Source organism: Homarus americanus, unplaced genomic scaffold (assembly GCF_018991925.1).
Source record: "Homarus americanus isolate GMGI-L3 unplaced genomic scaffold, GMGI_Hamer_2.0 scaffold25483, whole genome shotgun sequence".
Taxonomy (NCBI): Eukaryota; Metazoa; Arthropoda; class Malacostraca; order Decapoda; family Nephropidae; genus Homarus; species Homarus americanus.
This window is the reverse complement of record NW_024726235.1, coordinates 1055508-1076382: the sequence shown is the minus strand read 5'-3', so window position 1 is coordinate 1076382 and position 20875 is coordinate 1055508. Positions and strand designations below refer to the sequence as shown.

The 20875-nt window shown below is 44.2% G+C and overlaps 1 protein-coding gene across 12 annotated transcripts in view; it reads right to left on the bottom strand.

Moving 5' to 3' along the window:
• The window catches only part of LOC121865405 (aryl hydrocarbon receptor nuclear translocator homolog), a 180664-nt gene that overhangs the window by 120566 nt on the left and 39223 nt on the right, over window positions 1-20875 (bottom strand). For 3 of the 12 annotated variants that reach the window (XM_042364763.1, XM_042364761.1, XM_042364764.1), the window contains exon 1: window positions 2190-2315. The exons of 5 other annotated variants lie outside the window; for them this stretch is intronic. The gene's annotated coding sequence lies outside the window, so the exon portion shown is untranslated. Of the gene's footprint in view, window positions 1-2189; window positions 2367-20875 lie in introns of those variants that run through there. 4 more of the 12 variants (XM_042364766.1, XM_042364765.1, XM_042364768.1 and 1 more) reach the window with 2 other exon arrangements.

Genomic DNA, 20875 nt, shown 5'->3' with positions numbered 1-20875 from the left:
TGTAATTTACACTTAATCACCAATCCTGTCCCAGTCCTGTTGTTTATCACTACAGTACAGCCTCTAGTCCTCACCTTCACCGGTAATTAATATGCCCCGGTGTCGACCAGTAAAAATAGTCCCGGTATCTGTTTTACTTAACGTAGGTGATATTCACCCTAGTTTGGGTCCTCCTCTCTGGCAGGTAACATAATTGCCCCGGTACTGTTTTTACCTGTAATACAGCTCATTAGTTTGGGTTACCGCCAATACCTTCTGTGGGTGTCGCCTCTACCTGAAGGTGAAAAATATAACTAAACTAAACCGAAGTTGTCTTCTTCATATACAGTAAAACCAAATAAGCTTCATCTGTTAATATCGGTCTACAGGTATATCACTGTTGACTAATTCAACACTAAGTTTCAATAATTTGATATGGAAATAATTGGTAAGTAACGATTATATATTATATTATATTATATTATATATATATATATATTATATATATATATATATATATATATATATATATATATATATATATATATATATATATTATATATATATATATTATATATATATATATATATATATATATATATATATATATATATATATATATATATATATATATATATATATATATATATATATATATATATATATATATATATATATATATATATATATATATATATGATATTCTATATAACCGAAGTAAAGTAATATTCGAGGAATAAATTTATACACTACACTATTTATCTTCGGTCATTAAATACATAAGAAGCAAAAACAGAATATTCAAAATATATTTATGGTAATAAAAACTTCCCCTTACTACACTTAGACAAAGAAGAAAGACGATGAATAAAAGCTGGCATAAACATTACATACAGAGCGGACATAATAATTCTGAAAAATTTTACGGCAAGGGACTCAAATGATTATAGGACTTGGGGCAATAATTCGACCACTCGTTGCCACATCCAGTAATAACTTGGCAGGTCCAAAGTAAACGACTACAGTACAATGTGTTCACGTGAATGACACTGAACCCGGCACCCTCTGTGTACTGTGGGCCCTGTCATGAACAACGAACTAGTCGCCCACTACTGTAGTTTTATGCAATAAATCTCTATAGAACACAACAAACTGTCCCAAACTCAGTACTACTTAATAAATCCCTGTGAACAATACCCACGCACGTCACATACCAGCGGGAGAACACAGTACCCGGAGCAGGACACACACACCGTCACCAGGTTGGCGGTGTGGAAGATAATTTCTCTACGTGGTGTCCAGCTGGTTTGTGTCGGTTATTCCTTACTCCTGCACCAGTAGTCTCCCCGTTTACCTGCAGTGTTCTTATACCAGTGCGACAGACAGTGTTCTCACGTCTAGAGCAACACCCTCTTGAACCACCTTCGATGGTGGCTGAAGTGGCAGTATCCTGGCGGATGTCACAACCTAAGTAAAGAGGAGGTCACCACCTGCCACAGTCCACAACGTGTACAACACTAAGGCTGCGCTGCGCCTTCCTAGATGCCACCCACACAGCGAGGCCGTCCACCATCACGGCGCTAATAATTATAATCTCTTCTGGTTTGCACAATTACATATTTTTTTTTAATGTTCACCGTTGAGACGTTACAGCCAGTATAGGCAGAGGCACAATGGAGCTTAAGCTTATATATATTAAGAGTATTGTGGGTGAACCAGCCATAACGTAGAGCCCCGAGGTGATGATCACACAGGCTGGGCCAACACATCACTCGCCCAATGGTTTATTCTCCACTGTCTCCCGCCCGATGTTTCACTTCACTATTCCACTACATCAAGCACAGTTGCCAGATTTTCCAATGTCTGTTGTGAACACATGTAATTTATTCTTCCACCAAAACACGATGTGCGGTAATACACGCAGAGTAAACACCTGCATAATCACACGTACTCGAGCATCTGTTAGCGCCCTCACGATAAATAGGCAGATCCACACCAACATTATCATGACGTGCGGCCATCTGTCACCTCAAGACATAAGTCCTTAAGTACACTACATCCGGCAGGGCCTAACACACCTCAGACCCTCACTGTGGGTGGCACCAGTACAGTCCTTCGGCAAAACTCCAGTTCTTGAGTGGTGCCCAGGACGCGTGTGTTTCAGAGAGGCGACCTACCACCTCCCGCTGGCGCACACAGGCGGCACTCACAAGAGCAGCGAGGTCGGTATCGGTAACTTAAGGGGTGGCGCTCCCTTGTGTGTTTGTGGCACAGTAAGGTTGTGGGAGCACGTGGGAGCTCACAGTGGGGCGGTGGACGCGGTCTGCACTACAACATCTTCCACAACACCACGCTCACTAACGCACACCTCCGCGCTTCAATACACAACATCCCAGTCTACGCTATGATCGTGACTCGGCCTCGCGGTGACCAATTCGACAATTTTTACACTATTTTACGCCCAGGCAGCGTCTCCGCGACCACCTCGAAGATTATCCTGTGTTCTACTGCAACATGTGACACTAACTCGTGAATATACACACACAAAACATGACTAGCCAGTGAAATAAGACCCACAGCTCTGCTGGTTGGGAGCGACGCTAAATACACGACGTGGCAACTCGCACCGACAAACGTTTACATTGAGTTCACGAGAATTTTCCCTGATGAACAAGTCGTCTCATAACTTTTAATGCAATTTCATCAATCAAACTAATGAGTCGATGTTTTCACAATATTCGTCTACCTCGGGAAACAAAATAACACCAATTAATCACCGGACAAAATTCGGTCCCAAATTTTGAGTCTGGAGACCAGCAATTTCGAGCCATCCATCAGGACGAGGCCAACATTAATATTGCCAAGAGGAATAATAATGAAGGGAAATCCATAACAGTCATCATGAGATCACTTGATACCAGGGCAAAGGCAGGAGCACAGACCAACATAACCGATCATTAGGCTTGCCAGATACAATTCCCAGGACCAATCCAATTACATAATCTCCAAGTACTGGACAACACATCCAATTGGCTCACCTGGTTCCTCACACGGGGAACTAACTCCCCCTACCACCACCTTCGGATAATCCAATGACAAAAACTAACTATATATCTACTACCCCTGAACAAGTGGGTATCCCTCAGGAGGCACGTATCCCCCTCCCCCCTCGATTTCATCCATCATAGCCCATTTAAAACAGGTTTTTCATTGGCGGTGTTTTAAGGCTTCGCTTCGCCTTATTTCACCATTATATCCACTTCACGCGTCATCCTAACACACGACTTAAATGTATATAAATTATTCCTTGCCTTACCTGAAACGCTACAGTATATACCTCTTACTGGGCTGAGGGAGAATATCTCTTACTGGGGTATGGGAGAATATCTCTTACAGGGCTGAGGGAGAATATCTCTTACTGGGGTATGGAAGAATATCTCTTACTGGGCTGAGGGAGAATATCTCTTACAACACACATCCGTACATAAATTATCTCAAGACATATATATTAAAAACAAAGTAGGGTGGCCTCTCACACCCAGTACAAATTTTTAGAGGTCATAGATGGCCTCGCACCCATTAAAAGCCTTTAGAGATCATAGATGGCCTCTTACACCCAAAACAAGCATTTAGACGTCATAAGATGGCCTCTCACACCCAGTACAGGTATTTAGAGGTCGTGGGATGGCCTCTCACACCCAGTACAAGCATTTAGAGGTCGTAGGATGGCCTCTCACACCCAGTACAAACTTTCAGAGGTCATAGAATGGCCATGGAAGAAAGCATTATATATAAAAAGTAGTACCATATCCCCCAGAATCTCTCTTTACCTGAGATAAACCCCTCACCACGACAAGGTTACATAACACAGGTACACCCCCCACACCCCTACCCCACCCCACCCCACACCCACACACCTTTACCACGCCAAAAGTTCAAGGGGCCATAATTTTTCCATACTTAATGACGGAAAAATACTGATTATCCAACTGGTCTGAGATCTTGTTTTGGTAACTAACACTCACACCAAATTTGGTTAAAATCCATTGCCATTGTTGGAGTTATCACCTTCACACATCTCACGGAGGGGGGGGGGGTTGGATGGGTAGGGAGGAGAGAGGGTAGGGAGGAGAGAGAGTAGGAGAGGAGAGAGAGTAGGAGGAGAGTAGGAGAGAAGAGAGAGTAGGAGAGGAAAGGAGGAATTTGCATGTATTCCAGAGTTCCCCTCCAGGAGTGTTTTTTGCCAGCAAGTAACGGGAGTGAGGAGGAGAGACGGGAGGACTGTCACCCCGTCAACATGGTCAGTGAGTGCCATCCACCACAATGTATGCCAGATAAGACCGTGTTCACACCCCCAGGGACACAAAGGAACCAGGAACGAACCAAATCACAGAGAGGAGACTGATGATGTGGTATACTGCAGCAGCCTGGTTTAGTATGTATTCATCTCCCTCCCAGTCCCTACCGTCTCCTGGTCATCCTACCCTCAATACCTCTCATTACCATCTCAGGTAGTACTCTTGATGTTTCTGTTAAGTCTTAGTGTTTCTTCATTGTTTACGTGTCAGTGTATCTTATCTTTATAACATTCCCCCGTAGCACCACACCTCTAGCCTCCCCTTGGTGTGTGTCCATGCCTCTGCCCCACACGACAGTACTGACCATGCATAACATTTCTGGAGCCTTTTTCTCAAATTATGGTTAAGTGTCGCCTAAGGAAATTTATGGAAGAGAAGACAAATTCGCCACTGACAGACGAAGGAAGAAAGAAGAGTGAGAGTAGATCCCATATACCTGACGTCACACCAAGGGCAGCGATGACACAGCTAACTGGAGATTAAACCTGAGGTATATAAAGTATGGTGACAGCGCGGCCGGCACTGAACTCTATGGCCTTTCTGCAGCTGGGTCGACTGGAGGTGCCTCATTCAGTGGTAGGTCGTGGAACTCGAACCGGCGACCACTGAATTAAAAGGCGAGTGCCCCAAGGATGGACGGCATTACTGTGCATATTACCCAAGTTACAGGTTAAGGGATAAAAATATATATTAAAATACTTGTAAGTATATAGTATTGTACACACCATAACAGCTGCAGAAACAACTTACTCTCATCATGTCAACACTATAAATAATAACACTATGGTCATCATCTCCCTGGTTCTGTGTCACTGTTTGGTCATAATTATATATATAAATACACCTTCCCTCGTCAGCCAGGATCATTCACCTGGTAATTAACCTGTCACCCATCCTTATAGGGGCACTGGGCCAAACTACAGAAAAGGTTCACACTGTACTAGCCTGAATACATCCTTGGAAGGCTACCAACGACAAGTACTCACCTGAAAAACAGAAGAAAAAACATTAATTTATTTATACATCAATAGCTTCATAAACATCTACTTACCCTGTAGGTACATCACCTTGTGTGTATACAGAATTAAGTCCTTATATCACACATTTACACTCTACAAAAATGGAGGATATTATTCATTGCACAAAACATAAAATACAAAACTATCAAAAATTTCTCAAGAGGATAAACACGTATATAATAATATTCAATGATGCACAAGACGTCAATACCAATGATGAAACAAACTAACTCTTGATACTCAAACACTAACAAACTATTACGAGACATTCTGAGCACTTTTCAACCTAACAACATAAACTATTTATATACCGTTTCCTTTATCGATTCCAAGACGTGTCGGTGTATCCTCCTCAAGTGTCATATACCAGGTCAGAGCGACACACCATCGACGGCAGTAGGCGATGACAGCCCCCCCATAGCCTCTCATGCCAGGCACATACAACCAATTGGACAAGTTCGCCCGTGCATAGTACACGTGTGATCACCTGAACCACACACACACACACAGAGAGGAGGGGGTATCACCAGGACCCCTCCCCGCCCTCCTCTTCAATATTTCTTCCTCATGCAGTACAGGTAAAACAAGCTCCTCAAATTTAGTCGTCATCCCGTAATTCTTAACTTATCACCAGTCAGAAAATACCAGGATGCATCTTGCTGCAATTCACCTCCACACGAAACTGCACGTCACTGGCCATTTCTCAGTCCCTCACCCCTCCCTACCCCCCCCCTCACCCCTTCCTACACTACCTCACCACCCCAGTTCACTTTTTTTATACCGAATCATTTGACATATCATTACAAACCCGACGATCACGATGTAATTTCAGCGTAATTGTTTATCTCTGTTATTCGACCCCAAAATATCCCTAACAATTAAATCTCTCTCTCTCTCTCTCTCTCTCTCTCTCTCTCTCTCTCTCTCGGCTAAAGTTCGTGTTTGGAGTCAAGCAATAAGCAAAAACCTCTCTGGTGAATAATGAAAAAATAAGACCCAGTAAGAAACAGTTGGCAGATGTCCAGCGAGCCTTCTTTACTGGCACGCATACCTTATACCTCCTCCCCCTCCTCCAAATACTTACCCCCCTTTCCTCCTCCAAATACTTACCTCCTCCCTCACATGCAACAAAATAGATACTCTTTCACGCACACGCACACCCACGTACGCGTAAATACACAACATTACACAGACATATGAATATACATATATCCAGACAATACACCTACAGACAGACAAACAAACAACACATACAGACAGACATACACACAACAAACAACGCTAGACATACACACACACACACACACACACACACACACACACACACACACACACACACACACACACACACACACACACACACACACACACACACACACACACACACACACACACACAGACAGACAAACACATAACACAGACACACACTAGTAAACATTCAGAGCCGTCACCCACCAGATCATCACCATGCAGGACGGGACTACTACACCCCGCCTTCTCCCGGCTCATTCTGTTTTAACATAACCAAGTGGCCAGCTAATTGATATCGCTCCCTGAGAACTAATAAAGCCCGTATCGATCCTGCCTTCACTGCTATGCCATCCACTAGAAAGGGCGGATCCAGGGGGCCCATCCCCCGAACCCCCCTTTTCACCGGAAAATTTCAATTCTCTTCTCTAATGCATTATTGTACTCAGACTCGCCATATTCCTCCACCCACAATTTCTTGGGACACCCCTTTTGATATTCCTGGATCCGCCCCTGACTAGCCTATTAATTAAGGGGTGACCATTATTCTACTATTATCACCAAGTCAGAAATCAGATCCTACACAATTTTACCCCCCTCACAACGCCAGCCAATGAAAAACTGTTCTTAATATCTCCGTCCCCCTTTGCATAGATAAATGAACTTGTTGCTTTACTTACAGGCAAACAAATTTAAGTAACGAGTTCACATTTAAGATAGCGGCCGGTTCTTGTGTACATACGAGCGGGAAAGGGGAGCATCAGAACTATTCCACTGTCGGTATGTAAACACGAGATAGGATAATCTTTAACTGGACACAACGGAAACTCTTAACTTGTAACATACATACATACAAACATACATACAAGCATACATACATACAACATACAATCATACATACATACATACATACATACATACATACAGACGACCAAGGCATTCACCACCCAGAAGCAGACATCATTCACGCTACGTTATTTACATGCTAAACTGCTAATGTACCCGACGCGATATAATAAGATTACTAACGCAGGAGTAGCGGCCGTGTGTGTTGACGTGCCCCATCCACACTGGGTCTATAACACCTGCGAGATACCTTCAGGAGCACCCCTCCTTCCTGCTATCATACCTCCCTACTGTCACACCCAAGAACACCTCCCCTACTGTCACACCCAAGATCACCTCCCCTACTGTTACACCCAGGACCACCTCCCTACTGTTACACCCAGGACCACCTCCCTACTGTTACACCCAAGAACACCTCCCCTACTGTCACACCCAGGACCACCTCCCTACTGTTACAGGACCACCTCCCTACTGTTACACCCAGGACCACCTCCCTACTGTTACACCCAAGACCACACCTCCCCTACTGTCACACCCAGGACCACCTCCCTACTGTTACACCCAGGACCACCTCCCTACTGTCACACCCAAGACCACCTCCTGTCACACCCAGGACCACCTCCCTACTGTCACACCCAGGACCACCTCCCTACTGTCACCCAGGACCACCTCCCTACTGGGACCACCTCCCTGCCACCCAGGATCACCTCCCTACTGTCACACCAGGACCACCTCCCTACTGTCACACCTAGGACCACCTCCCTACTGTACACCCAGGACCACCTCCCTACTGTCACACCCAGGACCACCTCCCTGTCACACCCAGGACCACCTCCCTACTGTCACACCCAGGACCACCTCCCTACTGTCACACAGGACCACCTCCCTACTGTTACACCCAGGACCACCTCCCTACTGTTACACCCAGGATCACCTCCCTACTGTCACACCCAGGACCGCCTCCCTACTGTCACACCCAGGACCACCTCCCTACTGTCACATCCAGGACCACCTCCCTACTGTCACACCTAGGACCACCTCCCTACTGTTACACCCAGGACCACCTCCCTACTGTCACACCCAGGACCACCTCCCTACTGTCACACGTAGGACCACCTCCCTACTGTCACACGTAGGACCACCTCCCTACTGAACCAGGAACACATCATGAAGGTCAGCTTAATTCACCAAAGCGACCAGAGTCAAGAATCCCAAATGAGCTCCGTAAAAATATTCACAACCCACAGTACACCTGCTGATGACCACGACGAGAACTTCCGGGAGACGACACCCACCCGCAGGAGATAATTATTATTAGCCTACAGGTGACATGTGATGAATTAAAGAGGTTCCTATATCGACACTATACAACCACAACAATAACATTAGTCCAACCCCTATTCACGGTACGGGATCCCTAGCCTTATTACGATGCGTAGTTCTCTCACCATCAAACGGGATTAAGGGCGGTATACATTTCGTAAGTCTTTCACGCGCTAACAATGTACGCCTTGTACCTGAGTGAGAATTAACTTCACCTGTGTAATAATTTTCAGGACTTTAATGGTAATAATTATTTTAAGATAGGTATAATAAGTTCCTCAAGTTCGTACCCAAGTTCTGGTCCAAGGGAGATGATGGCGCTGTTTGGTTACGCTTGCTGGCAGTGTTGAAGGCAGGGAGGAGGACTCTGTTACATCTCACACTACACTAAATCTACACTACATCTACACTATATTACACTACACTACACTATACACCCTTAGTATTGTTGTCATCTGTCTCCACCACTTACACTACTTTCCTGTCAAAATATACTGCTACAGGTGACTCATTTAGACTGACAGGTGTTGCAGAAGTAAAAGTAACACAGGTATACGTTTCCCTCACTATACCACACACACACACACACACACACACACTAGTAACGAGATTATCTACATACACAGCCTATCAAAACTTTCACCTCAGGAAATCACAATATCCAAGGTTACATCAATTGTAACTTTCGAAAATAATATTGTTTATAACCTGGAGAAAGTGACACTGGAGGGATGGTAGTTGTTGGCAGGAGAGGAATTGGCAGATGTTGACGATGCAGAGGAACTGAGGTGGGTTGGTCGCCAGGTGTACCGTGTGTAGGTGCAATAAGTACTTAAGGGTTCGACTACCGTAACGAGTGAGATAGATGTACTGTACACATCTTATGGAGAACGAGAGCCATGACTGAGACAACCCCATACACACACTTTTATACCTGTTGCTTAACCCCGGTCAGCTGATGAACAAACACTAGGCAGACTCGGAAATAAGACACCCCCCCAATGAAAATGATATCCAAGTTAGACACTATAATGACCCCCCCCCCCAACACGAGGTTATAATGAATATGTGAGTGAAGGGAAGGGGGAGTACAGTACACGACACAAGACCAGTTTTTATCACGGATATATATAACACCGAGAGAGAGAGAGAGATAACAGAAGGGCCCCACCCTCTGACCCACAGCATCCTAACACCTACAATTACTTTCAACAATGAAATAAAACCAAACAAAAATAAAACAAGAACAAGAGTCAGTATCATTCAAACGTCAGAGAATGTAATGAATAAACTACATGGGGTAATTTAATGATAAGTTTATAGACGGAAAATAGCTAAACATTACGTAATTTTTTGACTATTTCTATAAGTAATATTTAGTTTATTCACCAAGATTGTAAATAACATCATTGGCTCATCATTTTTATAGAGTTCTTTTAAATAGTTATTCAATTTATAATTTTAAACCTTTATTAAAAATCTGAGGATGATAAATATTAATTAGGAAGAGTCAGTCGTAAAAACGTCAACACGAGCCTCACTCCCGCACCTCAATAAAGTGTAAAACAAAATTATAATCAAGCATTCGTGATACGCAGCCCAACACAGAGGCTCACGCACCCTCTCATTAAATTAAGCCAGAGTCTCCTGATGATATCCTGGTGTCTTCATCATTAATATAACACTGTAACACAACCAGTTATGACTCGCTTTATTTAACACCACATGAAGCTTTTATTTCCACAAATATATAAATAACATATTGACAATATTTATATTACTTTAAATTTTAAGTGTTTTTTTAATAGATGTTGAGTGACAAATGGGTCATGTGTCAAGACTGTATTTATTCACAACAAAATACAACATTAAAATTTATTCGATGATACTTAGCGAACTCATATCTTGCCAGTGCCACCCGAAGGTTCTCAAGAGGTCACGCAATGCACATGACCTTGACCTTCACCTCTGACTGATCTTAAGCAAAAACAACCAGTCTTCAGCCGTGACCCTCCAACACTGATAAAATGACATTTAAAAAGACATAACCAACACACTAATTAAAAAAAAAAAGACTCGTCGAACAAACACTACCACCTACGGCACGCCAGCTTGTAATCAAAACCATCTAAAGACCAGTGCGTGGTCGAATCCTTAACTTAGAGCAAAGAAACGCTACACTTTAAGGACTGACACAGAAATCCGCCAGCCTTCAGCCTCATCTACTCTCATCCTGATACCTAACACGGCTCTCCTTATACAACCAACACCAGACACCAGACACCAGAGAGGACATAAAAATAAATAAAATGATCAAGTGACTCCTGTGTTGGTTCCCGTTTAATTCTCAACGCCACAAGACAGTCCGGTGTATAAAAAACTAAATAAGACACCCAAGGTACAAAAACAGTTTAATGGTTTACCGGGAGACAAAAAATTACCAAAATTGTGTGAATGACTGGTGAGGCCATTTTGTGTTCACACCAGCGTCACCAATGACAACCTGGAGTACATTAATCCAGGGAACACTTTTGAGCTGAGCCAAGATGGTGTACACGTTCACCAATGTTACTAATGTGGTCGTCATCATCATCTCTCAGTAACAACCAAGTGTGTGGTGGGGAAAGATCTAGCAGCAGCACTCATGAGACGCACCACACTCACCACCATGAGTCGTCAACTTGAGTCACACAAACTCCCCCTCCTCAATCTCTGCTCACGGAATATTCATGATATTCGCGATAAGGAGTTACGTACTTACGTCCGTCATATTTCTGGCGGAGTGACACTCAAAGTCGTATTTCTGGTTTGGTAATAATGGTTATTTTCCCGAGGCGGCCACCAGTTTTTCTCCCAAGTGGGGAGGCGGCAGCCACGGGACGGGACCATTGTTCCGCTAGTCCCTCGGTAATAATCTCTAACTGCTGCAACACTACAACCAACTGTTACAAGCAACATCACAGGCGATAATTCTCAACAAGATTTCTCATTCACAAAAGAAGTAAACGAAACGAATAACAAAACTGCACTATCCAATTGCGACATACAAGAAAATGTCGGCATATAAAAGAAGCAAAATTGGCAAAATTGGCACCTAAGTTGGGTGTACATCTTGATATTGTTCCGATTAAGTGCACGTTGGTATCCCGGGGACAAAAAACTTCGCTCCCAAGAGGTTCTTGGCGAAAGTCGACACCAGTCGTTCTGAAGAAGTTATCAATTGAAAGCCCAAGACTATTATGGAAGCTTATAGACAATATCTTCAACCCGGCAGCCTGACCTTTACCCCCGACCCTAGGTACTGAACCAAACACCAATCCTTGAGACACTCGTGTATGGAACACACAAGAAATCCACACCGTGACTTCTTGTGGAAAGAATCTTCTCTCAAGGCATCTTCTAGTCAATGTGTAGGTGGCATGATGGTCACCCACTCCTCAAAGCATCCGTGTATAAACTGGGTATGTCCAGTATAGCATCACCCTGAGGTAAGCTTGGGGTAAGGCGGTCGAGGAGATACAATGCTCGACTACTATCCTTGAGGGTCCTTGATTCGTGCCTGGAGCATCGAACATTGAAGTAGGGGAAGTGGAAGAGGTCGAGTTCAGTGCTGGCATAATATACGGTGTGCTATATCCGCATTGCCCCTAACAGACTATCCATCAGGCCCACCGGACCTACTTTCACTAAGATCAGTTCTCTCTCAACTCCCGGGCTGAAGAATAACTATCACAATGACCCGAACTGCAGTTTTTGTCCTGAGAGACGGTCAAATGTACACAACAACATGTTTTACACACACACAAAGGAAGACATGAAATAATAACAGGAAGGAGAGTGAGACTAAGAAATCATTAAGGCTTCATTACAAGACCCACGTCACGCCCCGTCCCCTCCTACGTATACCGTACCACCTGCCCTGGGCTGTTTATACAAAAATTCACAACTGCTACTGCTGTTCTTCTTACTGTTGGCTGCTGCACTGGGCTGAAGTATGATGCACGTGACTATAAGGATGCTGGGATAGAGCCATCGACCCTTACTATACGTATCCATTTATCACATCGACGAAGGGACGGTAATAATGTTCATTGTCTTAGTTAAACGGAAGCCATACAGTGGAAGAATAATGACAGGAAGCTAGAGAAGGGGGAGGGAGGGAGGATCTGGAGTCTTTCATATTAAAACTATCCAGCAAGTAAACCTAAAACAAATAACAACACAGTGAATGAACCAAAATAATATAAAATGGTGTAGATTACTCTCTCTGTCAACACCGTCCGCCTCTCCACAAGTACACAAACATTACAGCGCCACCTCCACCCTCCCTCCCTCCCCCCACACACACGTATATATATTACGGTTTATATGACTCTCAAGTGTCCCGTCATCCGTCAACACGACCACCATCAGCGTTAAGTGGACGCTGGGCCGAGGAGTGACGAGAAATGGGGAGGAGGAAGACAAATAGGGAGGAGGAAGGCAACTGGGGAGGAGGAAGACAAATGAGGAGGAGGGAGACAACTGGGGAGAAGGCAATGGGGGAGGATAAATAGAGAACGATATCCTCCTGTGTCCATTTGTTCCTAATCTTCTACAACTCGGGCCTCTTAATCACGTCCATACTGTAAATCCTGTCACACTATACAACCACAACAACAACAACCGGTAAAAAAAACAGAGAAAGATTACGAAGAGGAGAAAGGAAAACTAAGATCGGAAACGTGACTAAATAAAAAAAAATTAATAAAAGGCGAAACAAGAAACGAGTTGGTGATAATAACAACAAAACAAAAGACACTTGGACAATGACGAAGAGGAAGTTTCATTAACAGGAGGATGAGAATTAATAACAATGAGATAACTGGGAGGGGGAGGAGGAGGAGGAGGAAGGATTGAGGGGAGGTGAGAGAGATGATTCTTATTCAGTATTAACCAACATTTTCCGAGGCTTGAAAAAAATGAAGACAAAAGAGAGAAAAAAAAATAAAACGCAAGACGAATGTATTAATCGAGGGTCGACACTCACGAATGTTTCAATAACAGATGAAGGGTGAACACGAGATGCTACAGGAAGAGTGGGTGGGGTGGGGTGGGGTGGGTCATGGCTCACCTGCACATACCAATAGTTGTCGATACCACTAAAATCCCTCCCTCAACTCCCTCGTTATTGGCTCACATGCAACTCGACCTCCTGTCTCTGTCCTCGATACGTAAAGGCACATAACTATAACAAACTTCCGGTGGTGTTCCTGTTGGTTGTGTCTACGTGGGGGTGTCAACCGTGTGCGGCAATTAACGCGGTCTAAAAAAAAAATCCTCAATATTGTATTCCTAATCCAGGCCAATATATCCAAGACAATTATTCGGATCTTCACGAGTTTCATGTTTATTTCTCCTCGCACTGGTCCTCTCTCGGCACGTGACTCGACTGGTCATCCGTCTGTAATAACATAGACCAGCGGGAAGACTGTGGCGCTGTTATCGTCAGTCATCACAGTAAGATCTGATACCATTTAAACAATATTACCTTCTTCTTTTTTACCTTTTTTTTCCTTCCGTGTTGTTATTAAGCCGCGGACGTTTCTCAATTTTACGGTGACGACAGGACTCCATTAAACCCGAAACACATTCTGATTTTTGGACACTTTTCTTGATGTTTTAGATCTCGTGTTGTTGACTGTGTGAGACTTGGTGGCTGGCCAGGAAGTGATGCTCATGTTGTTATGTTTCGTACAAAGAATGACACACACACACACACACCTGACGAAGGAGTCCATCATAAATGCCCTAAACCCCCTCAGTTACACCTGGCGGACATGACCCAAACATGACGGGGACGAGTGATGATGACAGCACTATGGTGGATGTGAGGACCGACCATAATATGAACACATGGTGAACATAACATGATCCACCACTGCCAGAGCGACATAATGACCAGGATTTGATAATGAAGAGGTGGGAGAGGCTAATGACAGCAGGGCAACGAGGCAATTGTCGACAGCCAATGACAGCCCCGGCCACCGGCTGATGGTATCGCATCGTTAACATTCTACCCTCACTGTCATCCACCTTTGTCGTGACGACTACTACTGTTGCCGCCACCACCACTCTCATGGTTTGTTGTCTGCCACCACCACCACCTTAACTGTTCCTGTTGTCTGCCATTACTTTAATTATTCCTGTTATCTGCCACCACCACAACACCATCCGTTTTAATGGTTTCTCTGTTGTCTATCACCATGTAGGTGGTACAGCGGTAACGGGCGCATCTCTCAACAATATGTAAAGGGTTCGAATCCTGCTTGACCCAGACCACACGTGAGAAGGGTGTTATCCAGTGTGACCCTCACTACCAAACTTAACGTCTCCTGGAGTCCGGTTTCATCGTGTACTAACACTGGATAAACCAACCGCCCGAGCGGCTAGTAAACTGATAACCAATTAAAAAAAATCACCACAAAGCTACGACGGCTGAGTGGATACCCTCACCATCGATATATAATTGGGTACCAAACTTTACAACTGGATAGGTGAAGGCGGCCAACGCAGTGTCAGCCACAGAAGTCTTGATGTCCAGTGTACTGTATCCACACTGTCCCAAGAGCCGTAATGCATTCGGGACTCACTTTAACTACTTCCAAATGAACACCGGATTCACAGCATCACAGGATTCACAGCATTATCAATCCAGCCACTCAGAACATTATCCAGCCACTCAAAACATTATCCAACCTTGAAAACATCACAAACATCCCACCAGACACATATAAAGAGAATACCCTCTTAGAAATGTCCCTCTGTTCAAGCATAACCCCGCCGACACGACCGACAAGTATGGCGGGGCCGGCCGTGGCGAGGAAACCCTGACGAATTACTGCATTGTTCACGACCACCATTGCCTCTTCGCTGTCACCTCCGGCCGCTGTGTCTTAATCATCATCACTACACTTCTTCTTCACCACCAACACCAGTTTATATTGTTACCTGTGTCGTTGTTAACTTAAAGACACTTGCCACTCCTTTGTTACTACAGTTTTCACACCGTTGTTATCCAGTCATCTCGTCCTCGTCTTCATCCAGTCATCTCGTCCTCGTCTTCATACAGTCATGTCGTCCTCGTCTTCATACAGTCATGTCGTCCTGGGTGTTATCATTATTGTCATCACAACAATCAAAGTCTGTCATCGTCATCACTTAGCATCTTCTTCCTCCACCATCTGCGTCACTGTCATCAGGAGGCTCATGTGTCCCGTCCTGCCCCGTCTTCGTGTACAGTTCCCTCAAGTGTCTTATTCTACCTGCTGGACACACAGAGGCGGCCACCACTACCCGTTGAGAGGTGCCACCACTACCTGCTGGACACAGAGGCGGCCACCATACCTGCTGAGCAGAGAGGCGGCCACCACTACCTGCTGGACACACAGAGGCGGCCACCACTACCTGCTGGACACACAGAGGCGGCCACCACTACCTGCTGGCCTGGTTATTTATTGGTCCATATAATTATTCACTTGTTTTGCCTCCCACTAGATAGGATGAAGGTACAATACTGAGAACACATACTAATAACACTTGCATAGGCGATATTGTACAGGGTATATATATATATATCAAACTTGGGATACAATTAGCGTCACACAAGAGAGCAGCTCCAGAGTGCATGCAGCCAAATAGTCATGTGATCATGGGAGTCGTGTCTAAGACAAGGTGTTAAGATGAGGGACGGCGGCCGTAGTTACAACTCAACCACATGAGCTGAAAATCACAGATAAAGGAAACTAAATAGAATATGACGAGAGAGAAAGAGGGATCTCAGTACAAAGTTTTCCTAAGTCACTCTTTCAAATACAAGAATTTTACGCTTTACTCCACCAGTAAGTGTAGTGGAGGCACGCTTGAGGAGGCTCGCGAGTAATGAGAGAGTAAAAGACTGAGACTGAGAGACAATGTGTGTGTTGTGGTTAGTGCGGACAGTCACTAACCCCGGGGTACCTGCCACACCTCCAAGTACCTACTGATGAATGACGGTGTGTCGCTCGTCCAGGTGGAAGGATTGGTAAAGGCAGTCCGAAAACGTTTGGAATAAGGGGGAGGGGTCCAAGGTCACCTACCCTCAGATCTGATGATGGCGGCACCTTAATAGATCGATTGACAGTTTTCTACTAACAATAGCAAACTTCAAGAGCGATGAAGGTTGAACCAATCGGGTAACTGTTCAAACAGTCTTCAGTCGACCATCGTCACACAGTCGTAACAAAACCTTCGAATTATTTGGGTCATATCTTACTGGTTGCCAACTCAACTACGTGTTTCTCACCGTCAGCTACACACGTGAAGGGCCGTCCTCGTGTACGGGCGAGTCAGGCTGGCAGGTAAACATTGTGTACAACTTTCATGGATTTCACTGGTAAGAAATGAACATACACGGTAATTATGACTCACACATCACCGAGATAAACACTCTACCGTTATGTTCAACGCAATAAAACTTAAAATATATAATGACAAAAACTAAGGGTGGGCTTAACCCCCCTTCCCGCCACACTAAAGTTCACGGGGCCACAACTCTGGACGGTGGTGACGGAACAACTGATTAGGAAACAAATCAGATACCTTATTGTTACGGTATATCTATGTACCGAGTCCGCTCAAATAATATTGTTACACAGTCCAATTATTCTGTTGGAAGCTTTCAGTCAAGCAGAGGGACGGAAAGACGGACGTGTGTATGTTTGTGCTCCTCCAGGACGACGGGGACCAAGAGTAAGCGGTGTCCGTAAAGGAATTACCACAAAACTTAACACCTAAAATGAAACAAACGTAAAGGTTAACCCAAACCTTGATCAAGGTCACCAAGAATAATAATATAGGTAATCGTAGCTTAGGTGCTCCGGTGAGGGCGTGCAGCCTATAGGTAAAAGTAACCTACGTCTTCTAATATACTCTACTAGGCCTACTTATTAAGATGCACGTGGTGGTGAATCTTCATGACTGTATACGGCCAAGAGTGCGTCAGGAAAGTCAGTTCTCACTGCCTGAGGTATGCTCTCACTAGGAGCTGGGAAGCGCTGGTCACACCTGCAGTAAGCACGGCTGGCCAGGAGGCCTTACGCAACTTACTGAAGACATACACTCACTTGTGGACAAAGGATGACCTCTCCTCTTTCATTCTTGGGTTCATATTGAGGGCGGGGTCCTAAGTGCGTGCCCATCATGTGTGTGTGTGTGTGTGAAGAGAGGGAGAGAGGGAAGGGGAGTCACTAAAAAAAATGTCACCTGCCTATCGTTAAAATGCTGACAAACTGATAAGTAACACTAATCACCATCCCACCCCGTTGTTGGTCTTAATTGGTCTATTGGTAACTACAGCCCTGGATGACTCTCTCAGTACAAACTTCATAACACTATTTTCGTGAAGAGTTGGACAAAAAACTTTACATTATAGCGAGAGTTAGTCGTTCCAGACGTGTTAGCGTTTATAACATTTCATCAATATTGTTCAGCGTACCAGAACAATGGCGTGAATTTACGAGTGTGACCACCAGCCGTGCAAACTGTCATGTCTCCTTATATAATACAAAGAATATCAAGCTATTTCGATTTCTTATGCACTTCACCTCATAAATGTTCAACAATTATTACAGTACCTCTATACACATCACATTTTTACATCGATAACTGTAAAACGCCAACAAAAAATTATGTAATGCGTTTGTAAACTTAGTAAATCTATAAAGAGGAATTATCAAGTAAATAATCGCAATACTAACTATGATTTACTAAGCTAACCAAAATTACGTACAGTTTGTTTACACTATGATAGTAAACGGCGTCTTACATGAAAAACACAAACAATAAACACAAATTATCTATGGTATCTAACTATCAGTACACACACACACACACACACACACACACACACACACACACACACGTATTTATTCAATCTTTGTTAACATTTCCCAAACAACGGCAGAACTTTGTCAATAGTTTACTAATATAATGAGACTTGTCATGTTCATTGTACAAGTCTCATCTTCAATAATTTATAAAGTTATTTTAACAAGTTTGGTTATTATTAACTATAACAAATTAGTTAGGTTGTTGTCTCCTAAAACATAACAAATACCAGCTACAAAATCTACAGATATGATATAAGGAATAGTGACGACGCACTTCTCTCAGTGTATACTCGCCGCTCTTGACTGTACAGTATATACAGGTGACGGGTGTTAGCGTGGGAGTCTCCTTGTCTGGGGGCAGGAATCACTACCTTCTTCATAAGTATACATGAATGAGTTTCCCCCAAAGCCCTCATACTGCCCCAACCACTGGTCTCACCTACCACCTGTGTCTTCCTCACCTACACCAGTAAGTTACTCTCCCTCGGTCAGGTAGATGCCTCGCAGTCTATATCGACCATTAATATCGACGTTCAGACCATGAGAAGGTTCTTCCCCGAACGCTGGTGGGTGGGTCGGCCAGGGTAGGAGCCGCGGGTGAGGTGTACCACACGCAGGGGTCCGCTTCACCACCACCTGACATCACATACTGTACACCGACGAGGTAAGAACAGAACTATTGTCCCCTAGTACAGCCTAATGGAGCCTCAACAACATTACCAATAAGTTCTATATCACTGGTTTATGGTATATTAGCCTCGGTAAAATACATCAGCCATGACCTTTTACCGTGATCCCATGTTGGGCCGTACAGCATTAACCTCCTGATCAATACTCTCACTCTAGTCTAGTCGGTATTGACCATATTAAAATTTCTTGGGTGATAAGAGCTGCCATATCTCCCTCTCAACTATACTTGTACTTTGAATCATAACTTTAATTCCCAAGAAAGTAAAAACCTGCAATGAAACGTCTACACAAAGTCAGCTACAGAAACTGCCCGCTACAAAACTGTATATGTAAGTAGTAAATATTTGATCTGCAAACTGGAAACTGAAAACAGGAACAACAGGGCACTATAAGTGACCTGAGTCTTCCTTTACAAATGATATAATGCATGTATGTATGTATGTTACTTACATATGTAGCGGCAGTACACGGGGGAACATTTTGAAAAACTTAATTTCTAATAGGCAAAAGCATACCAGCTAATTGATAAATAATACAAACAGACCAACGCAAAATTTAAGTACGTGGGCATCATCAATTCTTAAGCCGTATCTCATCTTTACAATGATACACTGAGACACATATGAAAGCTCTCCTACGGGATGGAGACCTCATCTACAGGTTAAATATCTCAACAGCTACCCCTTACAGAATAGTATCAACAAACACACAGGTTATGGAACACAAGCGAGGACGTTCCCACCACACACATGAGACGGTCAGGGGTCAGGTAACTGTTCCCTTACGTCGCAAAATTCGTCATGATCTCCTGAGCTTCTTCAGCCTTGCCATTCACGCTCGTGTTTCCTTGCCTCACCGCCACAAGCTACGGCCAGACATCATTTCTCTGTAACGCTCTGTATAGGTCAGATACAGTGGATGAGTGTGGTGTGCGTGAGGGTGTGGTGTGCGTGAGGGTGTGGTGAGGGTGTGGTGAGGGTGGTGTGCGTGAGGGTGTAGTGAGTGTGGTGTGCGTGCTGTGTGTGTAGTATGTGAAATAGTGTGCATTAGTGAGTGTGTGTGAAATAGTGTGTGAGTGTAGTGTGTGTGTGTGTGCGTAGGGTGGTGTGTGTGAGGGTGTGGTGAGGGTGGTGTGTGTGAGGGTGTGGTGAGGGTGGTGTGCGTTAGGGTGTGGTGAGGGTGGTGTGCGTGAGGGTGTGGTGTGTGTGTGTGTGAGGGTGTGCTGTGTGTGAGGGTGTGGTGAGTGCTCCACATGACCTAGCGTGACCCTGCACTCATGCATCACTTCATCTTGCCTTTCCCGACACAGCATGGTACTCTCTTACCTGCCCGGGTAACCAGCGCTGCCAGGAGCTGTTCTCACAACCCTGAAGCACTCCCTATTGTATATGGTATTGAGATTCAGTACCTGCTGCTCAATGAGCACATATATAATCCTCAACATTAATATTCACGCCTGTAAACTGTTCTCCTCCAACAACAGGAATCACCAACGTCCCTAATT